The 24,810-nt window shown below is 44.1% G+C and overlaps 1 long non-coding RNA gene across 2 annotated transcripts in view; it reads left to right on the top strand.

Annotated features, from left to right (window-relative positions):
* Positions 1-171: 171 nt before the first annotated feature.
* Positions 172-24,810, top strand: part of LOC122231190 — a 73,114-nt gene continuing 48,475 nt past the window's right edge. For both annotated transcript variants that reach the window (XR_006208382.1, XR_006208383.1), the window contains exons 1-3: positions 172-851; positions 21,260-21,310; positions 24,435-24,681. This is a non-coding gene — a long non-coding RNA (uncharacterized LOC122231190). The remainder of the gene's footprint in view (positions 852-21,259; positions 21,311-24,434; positions 24,682-24,810) is intronic.

Below are 24,810 nucleotides of genomic sequence, written 5' to 3'. Positions count from 1 at the left end.
CGGCGCGAGCTGCCAAAGGCCTCCCAGCCCGCCCGCGCCCCGCCCCTGCCCGCGCCGTTCAGCGCCCCCCCCGCACATCTGGTGAAAAGCTTCTCCCCAGCCCGGCCCGGCGGGGCCGCAGTCCGCGCATGCGCGTCGGCGGGGCGCCCAGCGCCCCGCGGCAGGCTCCGCTCCCAGAAGCGAGCGTTGCAAACTGTTGCATCAGACGGCAAGCAGCCGCCCGGCCGCCAGGGTTTCTAGGAAGATAGGAAGGGTTTGAGATCCTCTGTGGTCGAATGGGAGCGTTGGCTGTCACTCACGGTGTTTACACGCTGGTAACACAATCCCCTGAAACCTCAAGCTTGCGCCAGTCCGGGGAGGGCCTTAGCCACAGGTGAATTCTCTGAACTCCGCCGCTTCTGCCCCCACCCCACCGCCCCAGGCTGGACCAAGTGAATTGGACTCGGTCTGCTTTATTAATGGCATGGGCCCTAAAGGAATGAGCTGGGTTTGATTTCTCTTCCCAAGTACAAGAATGCCCCTGAGGAATTTCTCACTCTGTGAAAGCGCAAAACTAATTTCCCCAGACAGGCGCTGTTGCCGGTTCCCAAAAGGGCTTGGAAAGATCCCAGCAGGAATGCTCAGTGGTTCCAAATCTCTTCACCCGAGCCGCTGGATATGCAGACACTGACCACCAAGAACTTCTTGGTAGGTGGACACACGTCCTTCCCAGACAGGCCTTCTTTTTAGAGTATCTCAGGCCCCCATGTTATGGAGATTTTGGAATCAGCCAGAGAATGCACAACCACGAACTCATACAGACACAGCACAAATGTAACAGTTCTCTAGATTCAAGTGGCTCTGCAACTCAGGTAAGGGAAAAGTTTTCCTCACTACTCTCCTTCATTCTTCTGGTCTCTGGGCCTCTGCCTTCCTCCAGGGGAGGGAAAATGATGCTGTAGCTAGCAGGGATGGGACAGTCTTGAGGGCTGGGATATTCAAAAAGAATGAATATAATTTGGAATCTACTCTCTACAGGGACTTCCAGGGACATAATCAGAATCCTACAGTTCAAACTCTCTCCTTTAAAAAATTTTTTTTGGAATGGGTGACAACCAAGTCATTGAGTATTAATTAATGAATGTTCCAAAAAGACAAAAACTAACAATGCACCTTAAGCATTCTGTCATAACTATGATGTTGATGTTGAAAATCGATTCCATTTGAATAATCTGGAAAGCTGAAACAAGGCTAGTGTTCTTCTTTCCCCTCATTATTATGAATCACTCAATCCCAAGATTCAATAACAAAATGACCTGAAAGACTCGTAGCATTATCCAACATATCCACCACTTGCCAGACAGTCACTGTGGTTTGTTTAAGCCAAGATTTTCCTTTGAACAGTGGGGTATTATGGGACTGTAGGATTTTTTCATTGTAATAGATGCTTCATAAATATGGCCCAAGCTATTAAGGTTGTCAACAATGATCATACGAACTGAAGGCATGACAATGAGGGAAGAGGTATGGGCAAGTGCTAGACCTGGAGCCTTTTCAGGCTCTGCCTCTGAGGGTATATGTCGGGACCCAGACCTTCTGCCAAATGGATGTCACCAAGGTGGTATCCTGAGGTCACAGGGTGTGGTCTCCTGGAGCTGCCAGGAGCTACCAGAATGTCAGATATGTCTGAGCAGTTGTCCCACTTGGAGAAGCAAGTCATTTACTATTGTGGGGCCTCTCCAGGCACGCAAGTTGTAGCCATGAGGTCAGGAGCCAGGTGGGAAGTGGAGAAAGTGAGCTCATGAGCTCATGTTGGGTTCTCTGCTGTATCAGTAGCACTTACATATAGTGGGTTCCCAATGCATGTTTGTAGAATGAATGCACAGAAAAAATGAGGGAAGCAGCAGAGAGAGATAAGGTCAAAGAAGTCCAAGAATTTTGCAACAGGCAGCCTGGGATGTCCAGGGCTTGTTTGTGTTGGGCATGGGGGAACCCTTCTAGTTCAAAGATAATAGGGCAAGAGAATCAGAACTGTGAAGTGACAGTCTCCTGAGGTCCCTTCTGCCTTGGTTTCCCTGTTTGGAAAAGCAGGGAAACCAAGCTGGTGATTCCAGAGCTGAGCAGTCATTCTGTTTAACCAAGCCTAGTGACATCATCATCAATAACAATTGCCTCACCTTGACTGAATTCCCAGAGCAAACTTCTGGGAAAGTAAGGAGTCTGGGGGAAGGTGTGTGACTAAGATCCAGGGGACAGGAAAATCCCTTAGAAGCCACACTCTAAAACCATAAGCAAAGTGGTGGCCCAGATGGTTAGATGATGCAGACATAAGCCAAAAGTGTGATTCGTTTTCCACATTTCATGGGCACTCACCGATTCTAGGCACTATACCGAGCCCAAACCCAGACAAAGCTCCCGTTCTAAGGGCTTATGATCTAAGTTCCTTGTGGAAAGTCTGTCTTTCAAATGTTTAAAGCACCTCATTTAATCCTCATTTCCCCTTCAAGTCATGTACCTCCTTCCTGAGAAACCCACCAAGTTTGAAGTGTGTAGCTGGCCTTCCTTCTGTTTTTGTGATTTATGTGCCAATTTAAAGGGTGGGGAGAGCCACATTAATTTAAAAATAAAACACAAATAGCCATATGAGTCTTGGTTAAAGTAAAAACCACAGAAGGCATTTTTTTTTCCTCTCATATTTTTCAGATTTTCCTAGAACCACCTTTATTTCCTCAGAGCCCAGTCATAGAAAGTGAGTGGGCCTCTCAGGATGCTTTTCCAAGCAAAAGTGAAAACCCTCATTCCTGTTCTCCTCTGCCTGCCCTTTTAGCTTTTGTTTTTTCTTTTTTTAGACACTTGAGTCCCAAACTGGGCTCACAAAGCAATCGAAGCCCCTAATTCACCTGTGTGTAGTATTGCTAAGCACTCTTGGAGCAGATTTTGGTTTGCTGTTGCTTGGTTTGCATCTTACCTCTTCTGTTCAGTTGGATCAGCTGATGGGAACATGGCTTTATAGTTAGGTCTTCCTGGGGGTGCCTGGCTGGCTCAGTCGGTAGAGCATGTACCTCTTGATGTCAAGGTTGTGAGTTCAAGCCCCACACTGGTATGGAGCCTACTTAAGTAAAACAAAAAAAAAAATTGTTTTTAAATAATAAAGTTAGGTCCTCCTAGTGGATTCCCAGCATTGCCGTTGTGGCCTCTTTTATCAAAAGAATAATGATGCACTCCTCTGGGCTGTAGTGAGGATTGAGGAGTCAAGACACAGGAAGGGCTCAGCACAAAACAAGCTCTCAAGACACTGTAGCTATTAAAAAATATAGATCCTTTCATCAATCTGCTCCTTCCTTAACCAAGCCCCTCCTCCTGTTTCGGAGAAGAAAATTAGTTATCTATTCCGACATGGTTTATCTCCATTTTACCTCACCAAAGGGGCCAGGAGAAGGGGAGACAAAGCCGAGTATGACTTGCAAACACCTGAGGTTTTTAATGGAATGGGATCAGTGTTCTAGCCTTTCAGCGAGAGGTAACTAAATCAATGGCGCAGGGACTGGGGAAGACTTGAAAACCCATGGTGGGATGGCAGGACCACAGAAAACGGGGATTAGTCAGGAAAAGAGGGCCCTGGGCTGAGATGAGGGGTCAGAGGGGGGCCAGACGCCAGGAAGAAGGGGTTCCCACTTGGGGCGTTCCGAGTCCAGGCATCCGCAGGCGGAGGCTGCAGGCCTCGGGGTCTGGTGACCGTGGGACCCGAGGCGCGTGCGACAGCGCCCTCTGCCGGCCGCGCAGAGCAAGCCGCCAGCCCCGCCGCTCTGCAGGTGGGACCAGGGATCCCTCCCGCTGCCTCCGCCCCCGCTCCATCCCTTCTGAGGACCGCGCGGCCAGGTCCCGACCGGATTCCGGGAGACGCGTCCCTATCTGACGCCTGCGGGCTGAGCAGAGATGATGCTCCGAAACATCCGATTCACCCGGGGATCGGAGGCCGCGGGGACCCACCCATACCCCGCAGAGGCTGCGCCTCTTGGGACCCGGGGCCAAAGCCTGCTGGGCTGTCGGAGGTGGTTTGGAAGTGGCATCGCCTATGGCCAAGACCGCGGGTTCTGCGAACAGAGAGGAGCCCTGGGTTCGCTTTCTGCCGCATCCATTTTCCAGCTAGGTGACCTTGGGCAAGGTACTTAAATTTCCATGTGCCTTAATTTCCTCATCTTTAAGATGGAGAGATTGATCCCGACCTTATGGGTTGACATGAGGATTACATGGGATCAGACAGCCTGGGTTGGAATTTTGGCACTGACATCAGCTAGCTGTGTGCCTGGGGCAAATGACTTAACCTCTCTGTGCCCCAGTTTCCTTAAAATAGGGATAATAACGGTACTTACCTCCGAGGGTTGTTGCCTGCAAAGCGCTTAACACAGTGCCTGGCACAGAGTAAGCGCTCAATAAATGGTGGCTCTTATGGTTGTTGTCGTTATTACTGTTCTTAAGAGCGCTGAGCACAAGAGCAGAACTCTAGCGGGCTGCTATTATTAGTCTCTTTCTTGGGTCCGGCTATTTCTTTCCGGGCATTGTTAAAATCTTTTACCATGAGCTCGCGTCCTTATCAGTAGCCGAAGGACAGCCGGCCTTCCTGAGATTGGAAAATCGAGGTTCCCCTGGAGGAGGGCCAAGGACGCGACCGCGGGCTGCAAGGACCGGGACCTCCCCGGGGGACACCCGCGCCAAGCCGCCTCCGCCCGTGCCTCCATTAGCGCGCGTCAGAGCCGCAGTGACGTCGCCAGGTCCCGGCGGTGGGGAGGCGCGGCGCGGGGAGGCGCGGCTTGGGCACGCGGGGAGCCTGGGATGCCGGGGGTGGCCAGGGTGCAGGAGACGTCCGGGGCCGCGCGGTGCCCTGCTGTCCTCGGCCGCTGCGGCCGAGGCAGCCCTAGGAGCTGTGGGAAGTCCGCGGCTCTGGTCGCCTGTCCCCCCCGCCCGCCCGCGCGCCCGCGCCTTGCGCTCTCGGGCTCCGCCTGCACCCCGCGGGGAGGCCGGCGAGGCCAACTCCGGGCCCGCCCAGCCCGCGTGGGGCTGGTCTCCCGGCGGCCGCTCAGCGTCTGCGCGGTCCTCCCCCCTCCCCCTCTTCTCTTCCCCCAGCCCGCCCCAGTCCCATTCCTTGTCGTCCCCCCCCCCCCCGCCCCAGACCTGCTCACTTTCGTCTTCCTCTGCCCTCCTTCTGGACCAACTCATTGGCTGTGAGTGGTCAGTAAACGCCCGCAGGAGGCGCCTCCTGCTCCCAGCTGGCGGGAGCCCTTGGCGCACCCTTTCTGCTGCTCATAGGACAGTTCCACTTGGTGTGCCCTGCACGCATTTGCCCCTATTATTGTCCATGTTGGCGGTGGCCACCCAACCATCGTCCTAGATGTCTCGCCTTCCCTCCTAAATACTTCTTCGGGCACCCCTCACTTCTTCCAGGATGGATGGCTTTCTAGTTCCAGCCATCCTGGTTTAGGCTATTAGCATATTTCTCTCAAAGATCTCCTTGTCTGCACCCCAGCCTCCTTCAGATCCATCCTTCACACACTGTTAGAGCAAGCCACCTACACCCATGTCTGGCCATGCCTCTCTTGGCTTGAGGCTGCCCAGCCTGGGACCTCAAGCCTTCTGTGTTCATGGCCATTTCCTAACACCTCTGGAGCTAGTCCTGAGTGTATGACCTAGGCGGGACCATGCTGTGGAAGGTCCTCGGGGTCTTTTTATTGCTGTTTGGCCCTCTTCAGGGAATTTGCACCTCACTCCCTCCTCCTCCTCTTTCTCCAATTGGCTTCCTCTTACTCATTCTCCACAACTCAAGATATGAGTCATCTCTGACATGAATGCTTTCCCTGTTCTGCTATCTAGCTAAGAGAAGTCTCTCTGGGCCCCAATGCTTTCCGTCCTTGCTGCTTTCCTCATAGGGTAAAAACCTGATCTTCAAGATATCCTATGAGGCTCTGCATGGTCTGTGCACCACCCCCCCCCCCCGCCCCAACTCCAGCCCCCTTTTCCCTCTGCTCTGGCCACAGAACTGGGGGTCTCAGTTCCCAGTCTCTGTGCTCACCCTCCCACCCCAGGGTCTTTGCACAGCTTGTTTTCTCCGCCTGGTACACCTTTCTGCCCTTCCTCACCTATTCAGTTTTGGGCTGTCATCCTAAGTAAGCGTCATGTCAGTTGAGACCCCTCCCCCAACCCCACCTCCAATTCAATTCTCTGATAGATCAAAGCACATAAAAAACTACAGAGTAATATCATTAACACCTATTTATTCCGCACCCATCCCATGCCCCTCCAGTCTTTGCCAAAGCTTCACATTTGCCACGATTTCTTCAAATCTTTTTTTTTAAGAACATAAAACATCTTTCAATATAGAGCCCTCTGAACCCATGTCTGTCTCTCTCCTAAGGTAACCACTCTCCTGCACTGGGATGTGTCATATTCCTATACATGCTTTTGTATTTTTACTATATATGTTTGTGCCTATAAACACTTTATAGAATTGTCTGGCATGTTTGCAAACTTTGGAGAAGTGGCATTATACTGACTATATCATTGTGCAACTTGCTTTTTTCACCTAGCTTAGGATTTCAAAATGCATTCACATTGATTCATGGAGTTCTAGATCATACATTTTCACTGCTCGTCAGGGTCCCATTGTATGAGTTCACCGCACTTTATTCACCCATCTTTTTCTGAAGGACGTTTAGCTCATTGTCGCTTTTGTGTTGTTAGAAACAGTGCTACAATGAATGTTTGTTATACCTATCCCCTTGAGAGAAAGGGAGCCATCGGGTAGATACTTGTGTGTGAAATTGCTGGACTTGGGTCACGTGAATTGGCAGCTTTACTCAGTCTGGCTGAACGGTTTTTCAAAGTGGTTGTACCAATTTACACTTTGATAGCAATATGTAACTTGGAGTTCCCGTGCTTGACATCCTCAACAACACTTGGTAATGTCAGACTTTAAAAATTTTGCCAAGCTGATGGGTATAAAATGGTATTTCAGTGTTTTAATTTGCAACTCCCTGTTTACAAGAGAGACGAAGCATACTTTCCTTTGTTTATTGTTCATTTGCCGTTCATCTTTTAAAAATTGCCCTTTGTTTGACAATGCTTCTATTGCATTATCTCTTATTACATGTGGGAACTCTTTATATGTTCTGGATACTAATCCTCTGTCAGGTTGTCGTCCATCTGGTGTCTTCTACTCCACTCAAGTACAGTTTAAATCTGTGTGATTATTTGATTAATGTCTGACTTTCCCACTAGACTATAAGCTCCATGAGAAGAGGGACTATCCCCTGTGACTAGTGCAGTGTTTAAGACATAGCAGCAACTCAATAAATACTTCTGGACTGAATTGCATTGACATTATTTGTCTTTTTATGTGCTTCTGCTCTGCCCTCACCCTCAACCATTCACGAGGCTATAAATTCCTTGAGAGCAGGAATCTGGCGCTATTTTCTTCATCTTCGTATCTCCATCTTTGTATCTATCAGAACCCGACACCTCTAGCACAAAGTATATATCCTGTCATTTTTGCTTAATTAATTTTATTTGAGCTTTGTCTTTCCTTTTTCCTCAACCTTTTATCTCCAAGCCCAGTCATATATTATCTATAAAATGAATGATTAATAAAAACTTCCTCAGGTGTTTGTGAAAATCCCATGGTATAATGTATGCCGGTAAGAAGAACAATGCTTCGCATACAGTTGGTGCTCAATAAGTGGTGACGTCTGTTGTTCCCACAACAATCATTTGGGCGAATAAAGATACACTCTGTTTAATTTTAACAGACAGAATTCTTTCAGAGAGAGAATAAAAGTGAACTTCCTGAAGATCTGGTGAGCGTTTTTTTTTTTTTCCTTTATTGGCATTTGACCCATTATATAAGGCTCAGTCCCAACATGATCTCTGAAAAGCATCAAATATCATTCTTCTCCTTCTCTTTTATAAATTCCAGACATATCAAAGGCATATGAACCATACATAGAATTCAAACCTTTAAGTGGAAACATATAAAGGCCAATTTCACGTCTTTGGCCAGAAGTCAGAGAGCAGAAAGGAGGTCTGTCAATGATACCAGGGGTGGGATTTAGTGGCTGCAGTCAGGGACAAAAGGAGAATTCTTACATCTGTTTCCTACATCTGCCATTGATTGTGTGACCTTTGATCTATTTATAAAATGAAGACAATAATTCTTGCTTTTTCTGGACGTTGAACTTCATTAATTACTCATTTAAAAATGCTTTGAGATCCTCAACATGAAAGGCAGTTTGGCTATATTTAAATCGTGCTCCCAAGAGGTAAATGACCCAGCAACATCTGTCCGTGCAACACAGGAATATGATCTCTATTTTACCAGAAAGTGAGGCCCGGGAAGGTGGATTTGTGTGCCTGAAGTTGTAAGCTGCCGACAGACGGAGGGTGGGGGGGACCCCCCTCCATCTCCGGCCCCAAGCTTGAAGGAACGAGAAATCTCAGGGCAGCCTTATTTGATCAAGATGTCATACTCCGCCGAGGCCCGTCATCTCTAGGGTTTCATCTCTGCCTGAGGAAAGCAGGTGTCTGCACTGGGCCGACTGCAACGTGAGCTCACCAGAGAGAACAATTAGAGCCACAGTGACCGCTGGCGGCGGCCTCTCCCCAGAAGGCCCCAAAGGAACTTTGCTGAGGGATGTAACAGAAGAAGGTGGGCTGAATCCAGAAGGCAGTGTAGGCAGGGCCCCTGTGGAGCCTGACCTTCTCCTCAACTCTGAGGTCTGGGAGAGGGACCTGAAGGCCCGGAGAGGGCTGAGATCCCTGTCTGACAACTCCGTGTGGTAGCATCTGGGGGTTACGTGGCTGTTGGAACTGGCAGCGACACGTTGCAATTGTCTGAAGAGACAGCCCTGGAACCAGAACACCGGGCTTTAAAATCCAGCTGCAAAACTTACTCGCTGTGCGACTTGGCCACTAAACCTCTCGGAGCCTCAGCGCCTCACCCGTGGGTAGGACCTGATGACCGCACCCACAAACACCAACCTGTCGGAATTGGTGGGAAGATCAAGAAAGAAAAAGCATGGGACACCACACCACTGAGGAATGGGTTAAGTCAATCCTTGTTAAGAAGATTAAAACACTAAAAACCCACTCTCTTAAAAGATTTTTTTCTCTCTATTCTTAAGGTCATACGCGTACATGATTTAAAAAACAAACAAACAAACAAACAAAAGCAATCCCAAACCAAAACAGCCTGAGAGAGAGTACAGGGAAAAATGAGCATCTCTGCCATTGGAACTTCTTGTCACCCATTTCCCCTCCCGTGGTGGCAATAAATATTCAATAATGTTACCAGATTCTGGTGTATCTTTCCAGAGGTAGCCTGTGCACATATGAAGATCTATGTGGATTTGAAACTGTGCCTCCTTTTGACACAGATAACATGCTATCTACACTCTTCGTGTACTTTGCATTTTATTCCCCACTAAACAATGTTCCTTGAAATGAATTCCATATGAGTATGTAAAGAGGCACCTGTCTTTTTTCTTTTTTTACAGGTTTTGTTTTTAAGGAATCTCTATACCCTACATGGGGCTCAAACTCACAACCTCGAGATCAAGAGTCGCATGCTCCACCGACTGGGCCCGCCAGGCGCCCCTGAGGCCCCTTTCTTTTAAGCCTGCACAGTATTACACTGCATTTATTTAGCTAGTTCTCTGCAGACAGACGTTTCGGTCTGTATTAGTTTCCTCTTGCTGCTGTAACAAGTCACCACAAATTCGGTGGCTTAAAACAACAGAACTCTGTTATCTTCCAGTTCTGTAGATCAGAAGCCTGAAATGGTTCTTGCTGGGCTAAGTTCAAGGTGTTGGTAGGATTACCTTCCCTCTGGAGACTTTAGGGAAGCATCAGTTTCCTTGCTCTTTCTAGCTTCTAGAGACCACTTGGATTCCTTGACTTGTGTCTCCTTCCTCCATGTTCAAAGCTAGCAACCGTAGGTTGGGTTTTTTCTCAAATCACCCGATTCTCACTCTCCTTTTCTCCTACGCTCCTTTGTTTCTGAGGACCCTTGTTATGATATTGAGCTAACTCAGGTAATCTCCCTATTTTAAGGTCAGCTGTTTAGTAATCTTAATTCCATCTGTAACTTTAATTCCCTTTGCCATGACTATTCACAGGTTCTGGGGATTGGAATATGGAATTTTGGGGGGCCGTTAGTCTGTCTGCCACAAGGCTATTTCCTGTCTTTTGCCATTACAAACAGGACAGATGAATGTCTTGTATAAATGTCATTTCCTACCTGTGAGTATGTGTGTGAGATAAAGTCTGAGAAGTGGACTATCTGTGTAAAAGGACATGTGTTTTAAAAATTTTTGGAAAGTATTGTCAAATTTCATTCCAAAGGGATTGTACCAACTTACATACCTACCACCAATGTATTTGTACAAGTTAAAAAAAAAATTAGTAGCTTTTTTTTTTTTTTTTTTTTTAGAGAAGTTTTAGGTTTACAGAAAAAATGGACGGGAAAGTAATGAGTTCCCACATCCCTCCCTCCCTCTCCCATAGTTTCCCCTCTTATTTACATGCTGTATTAATGTGGCGTATTTGTTATAATTGATGAACCAATGCTGATACTTATTATCACACAAAGTCCATACTTTATTTACATTAGGGTTCACTCTGTCCTACAGTCTATGGGTTTGGATAAATGTATAATACAGGTATCCACACTGTAGTATCATACAAAGTAGTTTCACTGACCTAAAAACCCTCTGTGCTCCATCTGGTCGTCCTTCCCTCTCTTTTGCCCTCAACCCCTAGCAAACAGTGATATTTTGACTGTCTCCATAGTTTTGCCTTTTCTAGGATGTCATATAATTGGAATCATAATCCTTTTCAGGTGGGCTTCTCTCACCTAGCAATATGCGTTTAAGATTCCTTCGTGTCTTTTTGTGACTTGATGGTTCATTTCTTTTTATTGCTAAATAATATTCCATTGTATGGATATACCACAGGTTGTTTATCCATTCACTTATTGAAAGACATCTTGGTTGCTTCTGAGATTTGGCAATTATGAATAAAGTTGCTATACTTGAAGAATGCAGGGGTTAGGGGAGCAGATCCCTGCACAGCTGAAAATCTGAGTATAACTTTTGACTCCCTCAAAATTTAACTACTAATAGCCTGCTATTGATCTTACCGATAACAGTCAGATTAACACATATTTTGTGTATGTATGATATGTGTATTTTTACAGTAAAGTAAGCTAGAGAAAAGAAAATGTTATTAAGAAAATGATATGGGGGCACCTGGGTGGCTCAATCGGTTGAGCATCTGACTTCAGCTCAGGTCATGATCTCGCGGTCCGTGAGTTCGAGCCCCGCGTCGGGCTCTGTGCTGACAGCTCGGAGCCTGGAGCCTGCTTCAGGTTCTGTGTTTCTCTCTACCTTCCCACACTGTCTCTGTGGGAAGAGAAACCTTCCCACTCTGTCTCTGTCTCTGTCTCTTTCCCTCTTTCAAAAATAAATTAAAAAAAATTAAAAACACTTTTCAATAAAGAAAAAAGAAAAAGAAAATCATATGGGGGCACCTGGCTAGCATGGTCGGTGGAGCATGTGGCTTTTGATCTGGGGGTTGTGAGTTAGAGCCCCACACTGGGTGTGGAAATTACTTAAAACTAAAGTCTTTAAAAAAAAGAAAAAAAATCATATGGAAGAGCAAATACATTTACAGTACTGTACTATATTTATATTTAAAAAATCCACATCTAAGTGGACCCACGCAGTTCAAACCTGTATTGTCCAAGGGTCAACTGTAAACATCTATGTGCAGATTTTTTCAAGTTTATTTTGCTATTTTGTGAGGGGGACGGGAGGGACAGAGAGAGGGAGAGAGAGAGAATCCTAAGCAGGCTACACACTCTCAGCCCAGAGCCTGACACAGGGCTCAAACTCACGGACCATGAGACTATGACCTCAGCCAGAATCAAGAGTCGGATGCTTAACGGACTGAGCCACCCAGGCTCCCCTGTGTGCAGATTTTTGTATGGTTATAAATTTTCAATGGCACCACTTTTTACACATCTTTGAACATACAGTATTTTAGAAACCCTTTTCACCTTGGCTAATCTGATAGATGAAAAATGGCATCTAGTTGTTTTAATGTACATTCCTTTAATTAAGAGTGAAATTTGACATCGTTTCGTATTTACCCTTTTGTTTCTGGAAATGGTCTGTTCATGTTTGTTTTTCTATTGGGTTGTTTTTTCTTAGTGATACAAACAAATTTTTTATATAAAAAGGAAAATTGGAAACGTGTTATATTTTTACAAATATTGTGTCCAGCTTATTGTTTTGTCTTTTGGGTTTTTTTTCCATGTAGAAATTTAGAACTTGTTTAAGTCAATGTACACCTTTTCTTTCTTAAGGGCCTTTGTGTTTGTGTCTTACCTTTCCTACTCTCAGATTAAAGAATAAATCCTCAGTTTACTTCTAACGTTTATTTTTAAAAATTTTTATATTTTATTTTATATTTGAGAGAGAGAGAGAGAGAGAGAGCATGAGCAGGGGAGGGGCAGAGAGATGGAGACAGAAGCTGAAGCAGGCTCCACGCTCTGAGCTGTCAGCACAGAGCGCGATGCGGGGCTTGAACTAGCGAGCAGTGAGATCGTAACCTGAGCCGAAGTTGGACACTTAACCGACTGAGTCACCCAGGCACCCCTACTTATGTTTTTATGGATTTCCTTTTGACGTTTAAGTCTTTGATACATCAGGATATATTTAGGTGAAAGGAACAAGGTGGGGTTCCAAATGCTGCTCTTCCCCCATTGTTAACCTATCCAGGAATGTTGGTCCAGTATCATTTTCCAGATAATCCATCTTTCCTCTTTTTGGAAGTGCCACCTTGATTATATACTAAATTCTAGTGGGTAATTGTGTTTATTCTGGTCTTTTGAGCTGTTTTGCTTACCAAAGTTTTACATTGTGTTTTTATTTTATTTTAAAATATTTTTAATGTTTATTTTTGAGAGAGAGAGAGAGAGAGAGAGAGAGAGAGAGAGAGAGAGATAGGGAAGGGGCAGAGAGAGAGAGAGGAAGACAGAGAATCTGAAGCAGGCTCCAGGCTCCGAGCTCTCAGCACAGAGCCCAATGTGGGGCTCGAACTCATGAACTGTGAGATCATGACCTGAGCCGAAGTCAGATGCTTAACCAACTGAGCCACCCAGGTGACCCTTACATCATGGTTTTTAAAACAACAGCTTTATTGCGATATAATTCACATGTGATAAAATTCACCCTTTTAGTGAATTCGGTTTTTTGCTAGCTTCAGAGTTGCGTAACCATCACTGCTATCTAATTCCACAACATTTTCATCACCCCATAGAGAAACCCTGTATCTGTTAGCAGTCATTCTCCACCCTTTCCTGCCCCCAGCTCCTGGCAATCACTAATCTACTTTTGGTTTTGATGGATTTGACTATTTTAGACATGTCACATAAATAGAATCATAAGGTTTGTGGCATTTTATGGCTGACTTCTTTATTAGCATGATTCTCAGGGTTCATCCATGTTGTAGCATGTGTTAGTATTTCTTTTTTTTTTTTTAGTGTTTCTTTCCTTTGTATTGCTGTATAGTATTCCATTGTGTGTCTAATACCACATTTTATTTATCCATTCATCTATTGACGTACATTTGGATTGTTTCCATTTTTTGGCTATTATGAATAATGCTGGTATAAACATTTGTGTTCAGATTATTGACTATTATGAATAATGCTGGTATAAACATTTGTGTTCAGATTTTTGCGTAGACGTATGTTTTCAATTCTCTTGAGTACGTATATGTAGCAGTGGAGTTCCTGGGTCATATGATAACTCTATGTTGACCTTTTTGAAGAGCTGTCAGACTGTTTTCCACAGTGGCTGCAGCATTTTACATTCTTTCCTAACAGCAGTGTATGTGGATTCCAATTTTGGCACATCCTCACCTTGTTAACGTTTACCTTTTTGATTAGAGCCGTCCTCGTGGGTATAAACTGGTATCTGATTGTGGTTTTGATTTTCATTTCCCTGATGACTAATGATGTAGGGCATCTTTTCCTGTGCTTATTAACCATTTGTATAGCTTGTTTAGATAAATGTCCATTCAAATTCTTTGCCCATTTAAAATCAGATTATTTATCCTTTTTGTTTTTTGTTTTTTGCAGTCGTAAGAGCTCTTTATATGTCCTGGATACTAGTCCCTTATGAGATATATGATCTGTAAATATTTTCTCCCATTCTCTGAGCTGTATTTTCACTTTTTTAAAGTTTTAAAATTATTTAATTAATTATTTCTTTTTTTGAGAGTGCCTGAGCAGGAGAGGGGCAGGGAAAGAGGGAGACAGAGAATCCATGCAGGCTCTGTGCTGTCAGTACAGAGCCCAGCTCAGTGCTCAGACGCATGAACAGTGAGATCATGACCTGAGCTGAAACCAAGAGTTGGATGCTTAACCGACTGAGCCACCCAGGTGCTCCTATATTTTTCACTTTTTTAATGGTGTCCTGTGAAACACAAACTTTCTGAACTTTGTGGGTTTTTTAATGTCTTTAATTCTGATGAAGTCAAATTTATCTATTTTTTCCTTTTCTTTGTGGTTTCTGTGTCATATCTAAGAAACTATGTTACGTTTTAGTGTCTGGTAACAGAGTCTACCCTCACTGTCCTCCCCCACACACTCCCCAGGCTGGTCAGGCTGTTCTTGCATGTTTATGTTTCCACGTGAACTTTAGAATTGGCTCATCTTATTCCAAAAGCAATTCTTTTTTGTGTATTTTAAAAATTGGAATCACTGTAAATATAATGACTTGTGAGAACTGACATCTTTACAATAGCACATCTTCCTATTCAAAAGCCGGATATATGTTTACATTTATTCAGACGATTAAGTCTAGTATTCTAAAGCTTTCTTATAGATTTAGCACATTTGTAATAGTTGTGTTTTTGTTGTGGCCCATGTGAATGGAATCTCGTTTTATTTTATTTATTTGTTTATTTATTTATTTATTTATTTATTTAATATTTATTAGAGAGAGAGAGAGCACAAGCTGGGGAGGGGCACAGAGAGAAAGAGGAGGACAGAGGATCCAAAGTGGGCTCCTTGCTCACAGCAGAGAGCCCGATGCCGGGCTTGAACTCAGGAACTGTGATATCGTGACCTGAGCCAAAGTCATAGGCTCTTTTTTATTTTTAAATTAGTTGATGATTGCATCCTTGCTCACAGCAGAGAGCCTGATGTGGGGCTTGAACTCAGGAACTGTGATATCGTGACCTGAGCCAAAGTCACCCCTTTTTTTGTATTTTTTAATTAGTTGATGATTGCATATAAGAAAGCTACTCACAGGGTGCCTGGGTGGCTCAGTCAGTTAAGTGTCAGACTCTTGATTTCTGCTCAGGTTGTGATCTCACTGTTAGGGAGTTCAAGCCCCACATCAGGCTCTTTGCTGGTAGTGTATACAGCCTGCTTGGAATTCTCTCTCTCTCTGCCCTTCCCCAGCTTGTGTGCGCTCTCTCTCTCTCTCTCTCTCAAAAATAAACTTTAAAAAAAAAGCTACTCACTTTTGTTTATCATATAATCAGTTTACCTTATTGTATTGATATGAAATAATTTTATTGATAATTCTTGAGGGAGTTATCTTGCATTTTCTAGATTTACAGCCATATCATCTAAAAATAATGATAATTTTACTTTGTTCTTTCCTGTTTTTATACTTCTTGGGTTTTTTTTTTCCCTTGTTGTATAATTGCACAGGCCAGTACTTCCAGAACAATGTTAAATAATGATGGTGTTAGTGGAAATCTTTCTTTTGCTCCTGACTCTTAGGGAGATGTTTGCACTGTTTACAGATTTGCAGAGGCAGCTTTCCAACATCTTTCTTTTCTTTTATTGTGTCCTTTTTGTCAGGTTTCATGCACTGTTATGTTGGCTTCATAAAAAGAATTTGGAAGTTTTCCTGCTTTCTCTTTGCTCTGGAACAATTTAAATAGCAGGTAGAATTCACCCATGAAACCATCTGGACCTGACACTTTTTTGGGGTATAGCTCTTTGAAAACATTCTCAATGTCTTCTGCGGTATTTAATAGGTTTCAGGTTTTCTTTCTTTCTTTCTTTCTTTCTTTCTTTCTTTCTTTCTTTCTTTCTTTCTTTCTTTCTTTCTTGACTGTATCTTTAAAAGTTCTCTGGAATTAGCTGTAATGTTTTCTATTTTCCTAGAAAATCTGGGGCGCCTGGGTGGCTTAGGGGCGCCTGGGTGGCTCAGTCGGTTGAGCAGCCGACTTCGGCTCAGGTCATGATCTCGCGGTCCATGAGTTCGAGCCCCGCGTCGGGCTCTGTGCTGACAGCTCGGAGCCTGGAGCCTGTTTCGGATTCTGTGTTTCCTTCTCTCTCTGACCTTCCCCCATTCATGCTCTGTCTCTCTCTGTCCCAAAAATAAATAAACTTAAAAAAAAAAAAAAAGAAAATCATCTATTCTATGCAGGGTTTAACCATTTTTGCTTTAGGTTCACCCAGGTGAGTGCTTAGGATTCTTTTAGTTCATTTAGTGTCTGTGGTGATTTCTCAATTCTCATTTCTTATTTTGTGTATTTGATCTTGAAAAAGTGGGTGGGAGGTCTTTTCCTGCAGGACTGTCTGTTTCTACGGCCAGTCTGAGGCTGAGGGTTCCCAATTATGAAATCCCCCGCCCTCCAGCTGGTGTGATTCTGTTCAAGATGGCATAAGACCAGTATTTCTTCCTTTACCTGGCTTTAGCTGTGATGGATTGTTTGCCACGTGCCAGGCACCATGCTAAGCTTTTTACTTTTGTTTTCTTGTTGAATTCTCACACCATCTCAAGAGATCGGCGGAACTGCGTTTTTCCTATTTTACCAACAAGGAAAAAGAGACTGAGTGAGAGTCAGTAACTTACCCAAGGTCCCACAGCTAGTAGCTGGCAAAGCTGGGATTCTGATCAGGTCTGTCTGTGTCAGGACCCATCGGAAGTCCTGGGCTCCTGCCCCACCCCACTGCCATTCTGCACTTGCCTTTCCCCTTGCCTGGGATATCAGCAGCATAGGACTGCCCCAAGGTAGTGGACTTCTAACTTAGGCCCATGTTTTCTGCACTTCTGGTGTGCCTCATAGTGTGAACCCTTTCCATGTCTTAGATATGTATATTTTTAAGTTTATGTGTTTATTTCGAGAGAGACAGACAGAGTGTGAGTAGGGGAGGGGCGCAGAGAGAGAGAGGGAGGGAGAAACCTAGGCAGGCTCTGCATGGCAAGGGCAGTGCACAGAATCTGACTCAGGGCTTGAACCCACGAAACCATGAAATCATGACCTGAGCGGAAGTCGAGAGTCAGACGCTTAACCGACTGGGCCACCCTGGTGCCCCAATATGTTTTGAGGGCTTGCTCTGTGCTAGCCACAGTGCTAGGTGCTGGGAAAACAGCTGTCAGGTGTCATGCTTATAATCTAGTGGGGAAGGAGCTATGTCACCAGTTGAATGAAGATGCTCATTTAAATAGCTTTTCCACCCTCCTGCCCCCCAAAACCCAGTCATCAAATCATAGTGCCTTGAGGGACAGTTGTAGAGAGAGCCCTGGACTGGTTTGGATCACAGATGTCTGGCCCTTAATAGGTTTGTGACCAAGACTTGCCACTTTGTTCCTCTGAGCCTCCGTTCCACATCTCTGAAACGTGGATAACATCACACATTTTTCACATGGTAGGCATACATCTTTTGGTTGATGGGTGTCTCTCAAGGATGCTTGACAGTGTTGTTCCATTTTTTTCTCTCTTATTGTAACATAAAATAATAGCGTGTCCTATGGATGGTCTTAGATTTGATCACATACGACACATATGACACATGGTTGTTGTAAGAAGGACGTGGCATAAAAGAAAGAGGAAAGTCCTGTGTAAATTTCAGTTAAATAGTGCAGAAAGCACGGGTTGGGATTCTCATCCAGAGTCGGCCACCACTGCCTTGCTGAGTCACTGTGAGTGGGTTTTACCTGGACTGTGTGGTCCCTCAGATTTCCTTCTCTGGTCTTCCTTCTCAACAAAATGAGAGATTTATTTAATTTATTAATTCAGCCAACATCTCCTCAGCACATTTTCTAGGCCAGGCACCGTGCCCCTGGGCCACGGGAGTGCCTGGCTCAGCAGCATGCCGACAGGGAGCAAGATTTTCCTTGGGAGCAGTGCTATGACAAAAGTAGAGACAAGAAGGGTGAGCTGGTCTCATGGGGTTTTTCCAGCTTTAAATTCTGTTCTTCTGGAAGTAGGAGGGCCGGATAGGGCAGGTGCGTTTGGAGAGGCCATATGGTATAGGGGCTAATACACAGGCTTTGGGGTCGGACAGTCTTGGGCCAGCACTTTCTAGCTGTGTGACCTTGGGGCAATGAGTTAGCCAGGCTCAGCCTTAGGAACCTTACCGTAAAATGAGAGTGAGAATAGTCTCCATCTCATAGGATTGTCATGAGTATTGAATGAAATACGTAAGTCGCTTAGCTCAGCACGGAGTAATAATAAACAACTAATGAATGGTAGCCTTCCTTTCTTCCTCCCTCCCTCCCTCATTCTTCCTTTTCTGCCTCACCCTCCTTCTCTTCTCCTTCCCCAGTTTACTTTCTGTACTTGAGAAGCAAAAATCTATTTGTGCGGGAATCCTTTGTCCAGAATTTCCTACTTTCTGTCTGGAGGTTGGCACAGAAAAAAACGACTCTGGTGGATAAATTGGCCTTTCCTGCTGCTGGTCTTTGCAGTGGCTCTTGTCCTTGCTGACAGTTTCTAACATCTGTCTGTCTTGACTGCCCACTGGCCGAGGGGACTCAGCCAGGGCATTTTCCTCAGCGAGGCAGGAGAGACACAGAACTCAAGGCCCAGGTACTTTTTCAGGGCCTAGGAAAAAGTTTGAAATCCAAAAAAAGTTATTGGCTCCAAAATGTGAAAAGGAAACTGTAAAATCAAGAAATGTTTAATTAAAAACCTATTAAATGTAACAGCATGTTAACATTATTAATTGTTGAAATTTACTGTTTCTTTATGTTTGAAAACAATTTGCAGGTTGGATTTTTCTCACTTTGCAAGAGTTCCCAAATATGTACAATAGTTACTGAGAAATTATAGCCAATTATAAATTAAGTGAGTTGTTCACCAGTTGTAATTAAATGAGTATGTTTAGCCAGTTTCAATAGCAAAAGTTATAAAAGGCCCCTTCAAAAATTTTGTAGTTAAAATTGTTCTTATGGAATATGTTAAAGTGTTTTAAACAATGTAAGGCCTCTCTAGGGCCTAGGAAAGTCTTTAAAATGCTTATGCTGTACTTGGGAGGCCATTAACCCTCTTTTTAGTTGTTTCCCTCCTAGGATAGCTGATTTCTCTAGCCCTTTGCCAGACATCTAGTATTTAGAATTTGTAATAATTTTTGAAAATATTCATAGTAATAATAAAAAATTTCAGGACATTAAACTGTAGATCAGTTTGATCTCAAGTAGTTTAAAAAATTCATACGTACATTAACAAAAAACACTAGAAAGAAATATACTAGAATGTTAATAGACTCTCTTGGTAGAACAACATGCGTAATTATCTTTTCTTTTTTATAGTTTTCAGACTTTCCAAATTTTCTACAATGAAAGTGCATTACAATCAGAAAAACAATTTTGGTAGTTAAAAAATTTTTTTCTTACTACAAAAGTAATTTATGCTCATTATAGAAAAATCACAAAATACATATAAGCATAAGGAAGGAAAAGAAACATGCAAATTCCACCCACCCAGAGACAACCACTGGGTCCTTCCAGACCTTTTTTATGCATACATAAACATTTATATTTTTGTCACAAAATGGGATCATTCTGTACATAGTACTGTTTTGAAACCTGCTTCTTTCCCTCACAATGTATATTGAGAACATTTTTTTTAATGTCAACAGTACATTTCTGTAAGATGATTTTAATGGCAGCAAACCACATTTTGAGGATTAACCATAATTTACATAACCTCTAATTATTAGACATGTATATTGCTTCCAAATTTTCTCTATTACAAAGAATACTGTAAAGAAAATATTTTAAGGCATCTAAGAAGTCTTTATTTTCATAAGGAAATCATGGAACACTACCCCACAGACATTTATTTTTGAATGATGCCAGGCTAAGGATCCAAAGGAGTTTGAGCAGTGATTCATGCTCTGGAGGAGTCCCCAGTTCAGGGGAGACAGTGGCGGGAGTCATGAACTCTGCCTGAGAAGACCAGAGAGGATGACTTCTCTGGAAGGATGGCATTGAGCCTGGGACTTGAGGATTGGGTAGGAGTTCACCAGGCACCCACCAAGGTGGGGTGAACAGGGAGACCTTTACAGGCACGGACAACAGTTCAGGAGAAAATGGGAAGGTAGCCTTTAATTTAGAGCCCGCGTGATGTACTGGGTACTTTTACATACGTTTTCTCATGGAATCGTCACATCAACTTTGCAAAGGAACCATTATCATTCTTATTTCCCAGCCAAAGAAAGTGAGGGTACGTGTTTGTTTCCAGAGGGAGAGCCAGGATTTAGACGTGGGCTCACTTTAAAGTCCAAGCTCTTTCTTTCTTCCTTTCTTCTCTTTTTCCCGATGGTAGCCGAGGCAGTTCTGTGCTCCCAGGGAAGGTAGGAAAAGGCCTACTTCGTTTTCTTTTCATGTGACTTTTCTTGGTAGCAAATATCCCAGCTATTTTAAGGCCTGCGCTATCCCTGCCACATAGAAGGACTTAAGTCCCAGTGCTCTTCGGTCTCTAATCCTTACAGAGTTTGAAAGAGAGGTGGGAGCATCCAGCCGCCATCTTGGGTGCTGTCCTTTGCCACCCCTTGAGTGAGCCTATCTCTTCACTGTACCTCATTTGTCTTGGCGGGGAGACACAAAGTTAAGTTCAGAGGGGCATGTTTTAGGAATGGTGAGACATTAAGTGGGGAATGAGCATGGGGAAGGGGGTGGGGAGAAGTGGAAGCTGAGGGCCAGGGAGGTGAGCTAGACAGCTGGACCATGCTAAGGCCTATGTCCCTGACGTTCCATGCTAAGGGACTGACATGGTCAAATGGCTCCTTAGGAGAAGAATCAGACTGCTCTGGAAAGGATAGTTTGTCCTAGAGAGATACAGGTGTTGGAGAAAACATGATATGGACCCAAAATAATAATAGCTAACATTTTTTGACTGCCAGGCACTGTTCTATGCATTTAAAATATTCTTAATCCTTATGGGGTAAGTGCTACTATTTATCCTTGTTTTCCAGGTGAGAAAATTGAAGCACAGAGAAGTTAAGGAACTTGTCCAAAGGCACTGAGTAAGTGGAAAAGCTGAGATTTAGACTAAGGCAGCCTATTCTTAACCTTCCATCTTGCATAGCTGTTGCGGAGCTGAATGAAGCAACCTGTTAGCTCCGCTTACAGGGGGCCTGTAAGTCTCATCATCAGCTCAGAGTTGAACTTGTGAAACATGGTGCACTGTCAATAAATGGGATTTGTTAATATTTATTATGATATTATAGTTATGTGTAATATATTTCATGTATACTATTAGAATTACAATATTAATTGCATTAATGGTTCACTGTGGAAGAGATGAATATGAACTAAAATGGCAGCACAGGAGTGGAGAGGAAGAAATGTTTCTGAAGTAGAATTGGTGATACGATGTGGGGTGAGGAGTGGAAGGGGAGGATTCTGAGTAGGTGACTGGGTTTCCAGGTTGGACAGCAGGAAGAGTTTGGGGTCAGTAATGAGGGCTGGCCTGGGGGGGGTTGTGGAAGAGAGTTATGCTTGGGCCATATTCATTTGAGGGGGTCCATGGGCCTTAACCTTGGCCCTGAAGAGCTCCTCTTGTGAGAATCTTATGAAGTTTATTCTTCGGATTTAGATAGCAAAACTAACAGGTTTACAAACTTCTCACATGCTAATTAAAAAACTAATTAAAACCCATCAGTTCTAAAAGGCATATGGTTTATTTAAGGTTGATCCAAGCTCGATGTTTGGTTAAACAGTGTTTTAATAAATCATAAAACGAATTGGCTCTAATGATACGAGTATGGTTTTCCAATTTACTGGATATGCTTCACATGTGTTTTTTTTCCCATTTGAAAGACATTAAATGATACTTTTGAATGTTCTTCTCTATCTTTAAACCTGATAGATAGAGAGATAGATAGACCAGATCGAAGATTTTATTTTTTGTGTGCTGTTTATAAAACAAACAAACACACTTAAGAAAGACATTAAATGAGATAGTGTAGATAAAAATTCCTACTATCTCACGATCATTTTAAAATTAGTTTCCTTGGGGTGCCAGGGTGGCCTGGTTGGTTAAGCTTCTGACTTTGCCTCAGGTCATGATCTCATGGATTGTGGGTTCGGGTCAGGCTCTGTGCTGACAGCTCAGAGCCTGGAGCCTGCTTCAGAATCTGTGTCTCCCTCTTTCTGTGCCCCATCCCTGCTCACTCTCTGCTTCTCTCTGTCTCTCAAAAATAAATAAACGTTGAAAAAAACTTAAAAAAATATTAAAATTAGTCTTCTTTTCCTTGAACCCCTCAGCAACTCCGTGGGGTAGGTGTGGTCTTTACCCCCATTTCACAGAAGAGGTAACAGGCATAATCAAGAGAAGTGAAGGGACACATACAAGATGGCTTTGCAAAGAAGTTGAAAAGTCAGAACCCATACCTAGGTCTCCTCCACTGTTGTGTATAATAAATTATCCCCAAATGTAGCAGCTTAGAACAGTAAATATGTATTATCGCCCAAAGCTGGTAAAGGTCGGAGTCTGTGAATGGCTTAGCTCGGGGGGTCTGGCTCAGGGTTTCTCAGGAGGTTGCTCTCAGGCCCCTGCCAGGGACTGCAGTCTCCAGGGCAGGAGATGCCATCTCCAAGCTCACTCAAGGGGCTTTTGGCCAGAGGCTTTGGCTCCTTGGCAAGTGGGCCTTTCTGTGGGGTTGCTCAGGACACAGTTTTACCCAGAGTCAGTGACCTGGGAAAGAAAAAGAAAGGTCAAGGGAGGGGGAGGGGCGAGGATGGGGAGGGGTAACAACTAAGTTGGAAGTCATAACCTTATCTCCGTAGTAACATCCCATCAGTTCTGCCACGTTCTACTCCTTAAGAGTGAGTCACCAGGCCAGCCTACACTCCAGGGCAGGGGAGTGCACAAGAGTGTGGGCGCCAGGAGGCAGGGAACCCCAGGGGCCACGTTGGAGGCTGCCTACCACAGGCACCTTTCCCACTCCATGATATCATATCTTGTCATCTTCGCAGCTACTCCCAAAAGGAGTACTTTATGAACTTCCTGAAGTTGCAATGTGGCCAGTTTGGGGGGATTTATATTTTCTGTAGACAGACAATAGCATTGAACTACTTAGCAAACCAGGAAGTGGAAAGTGGTTATAAAGGAATCCAATTACTTTCATTGCCAAGGCAGTGTAAAATGCAACATGTAAAAATGGACTTAATTGGTGAAAAATTAATTAGACGATTAAACTTATTTCTGCTTAAATACATTTAGGTGTTAATTGGTAATTTGACTTGAGGTTTATTTTAAGGTGGATTTGTTATCCTGACTCTGTCCTTTAAGAAATGATCTCAGTTTAATATGCCAGGAGCACTCCCGGTCTTGCTAAGAAACAATGTCTAGTTCATTGTCATGGTTCTTCTCCAGATGGGACGGATCAGGGTCAGATTGGCCCAGAGAGCAAAAAGGCATTTGCTTTGGAAGCCCCATCCAGAGGAAAATCTTTCTGTTGCCTGAGGGGCTTTTCTGGGAAGGCTGAATGGTAGTGGGAATGGCGTAGGATTACAAGTGGAAAATAGAGGGACTCTTTAGATTTCTCTACTCTGTGACTTTGGGTGAGTTACTTATGCTGTCTGGGTTTCGTTTTCTACATCTGTAAAATGAGGTGGTGAGAGTACATAATGTCTGAGGTCACTTCACCCATAAAATTCTATGATTGTTAAGTACAGTGCTCTCACTACAGGAGGGAAACTCTGCAAGGGTTTTCTTTTTCTTAAAAAAAAAAAAAGAAGAAGAAGAAGAAGAAGAATTCTTAGCCTTATCAGTTTGCAAGAATTTGTTTCACAGGGTATCTTATGCTCTGGTTAAACACACTGGGTTGAATACACGTTTACTTGCAAGTTCTCTTAAAATCCCATTTAAATGGACAAGGAGAATGGGCAAAGAGACATCAGTGGACAAGAAAAAGGACGGTAGGAGCAGGTACTCAAACCCTGCAGGGAAAAATGCCCACAAGAAGTCAAAAAGCTTGCCTAACAGAATCCCAGAAACGCCCAGGCATTTCAGGGAGTCACAGAAGGAGGAGTGAGGGTGAAACTTAACAATGAATTAAATTCGGTAGGAATGGGTGAATGAGCGGTGACATCCCCTTCGCTCCACCCCCTACCCCCACCTCTTCCCTCTCTCACCACCTCCAGGCAGGAGACTGGAAGATTCTTCTCTGGAAAAACTAAGCAATCCCAGAGGAAGGAGCTGCCCCGTGAAAAAGCTCGTGTGCCACCAGAGCACCTAACAGTGAACTCCACCAGTTGACAAGCCCCAAGTCACACACAGAGCCCTCCATCAGCCTGTAGTGCCTCCCTCTCAGTGTAGATCCTCAGCCGAAGATCACCAGGCATGTGAACAAAGCTTCCTGACAAGGAAGATGTCAGGAACTTTCTTCAGGTAATGAGGCAATGCTCATTCAGATTTCTGCTCAAATGTCACTTCATCAGAGAGACTTCCCCTGGACAGAAACTTCCACTACTCTCTACCCCTCACTCTGCCTAATATCAGAGAGAACAGAAAAATGGA

This window comes from Panthera tigris, chromosome D1 (assembly GCF_018350195.1).
Source record: "Panthera tigris isolate Pti1 chromosome D1, P.tigris_Pti1_mat1.1, whole genome shotgun sequence".
In the NCBI taxonomy this organism is placed as follows: domain Eukaryota; kingdom Metazoa; phylum Chordata; class Mammalia; order Carnivora; family Felidae; genus Panthera; species Panthera tigris.
Note: the sequence above shows the minus strand (reverse complement) of the source record. Positions and strands in the feature narration are given on the sequence as shown.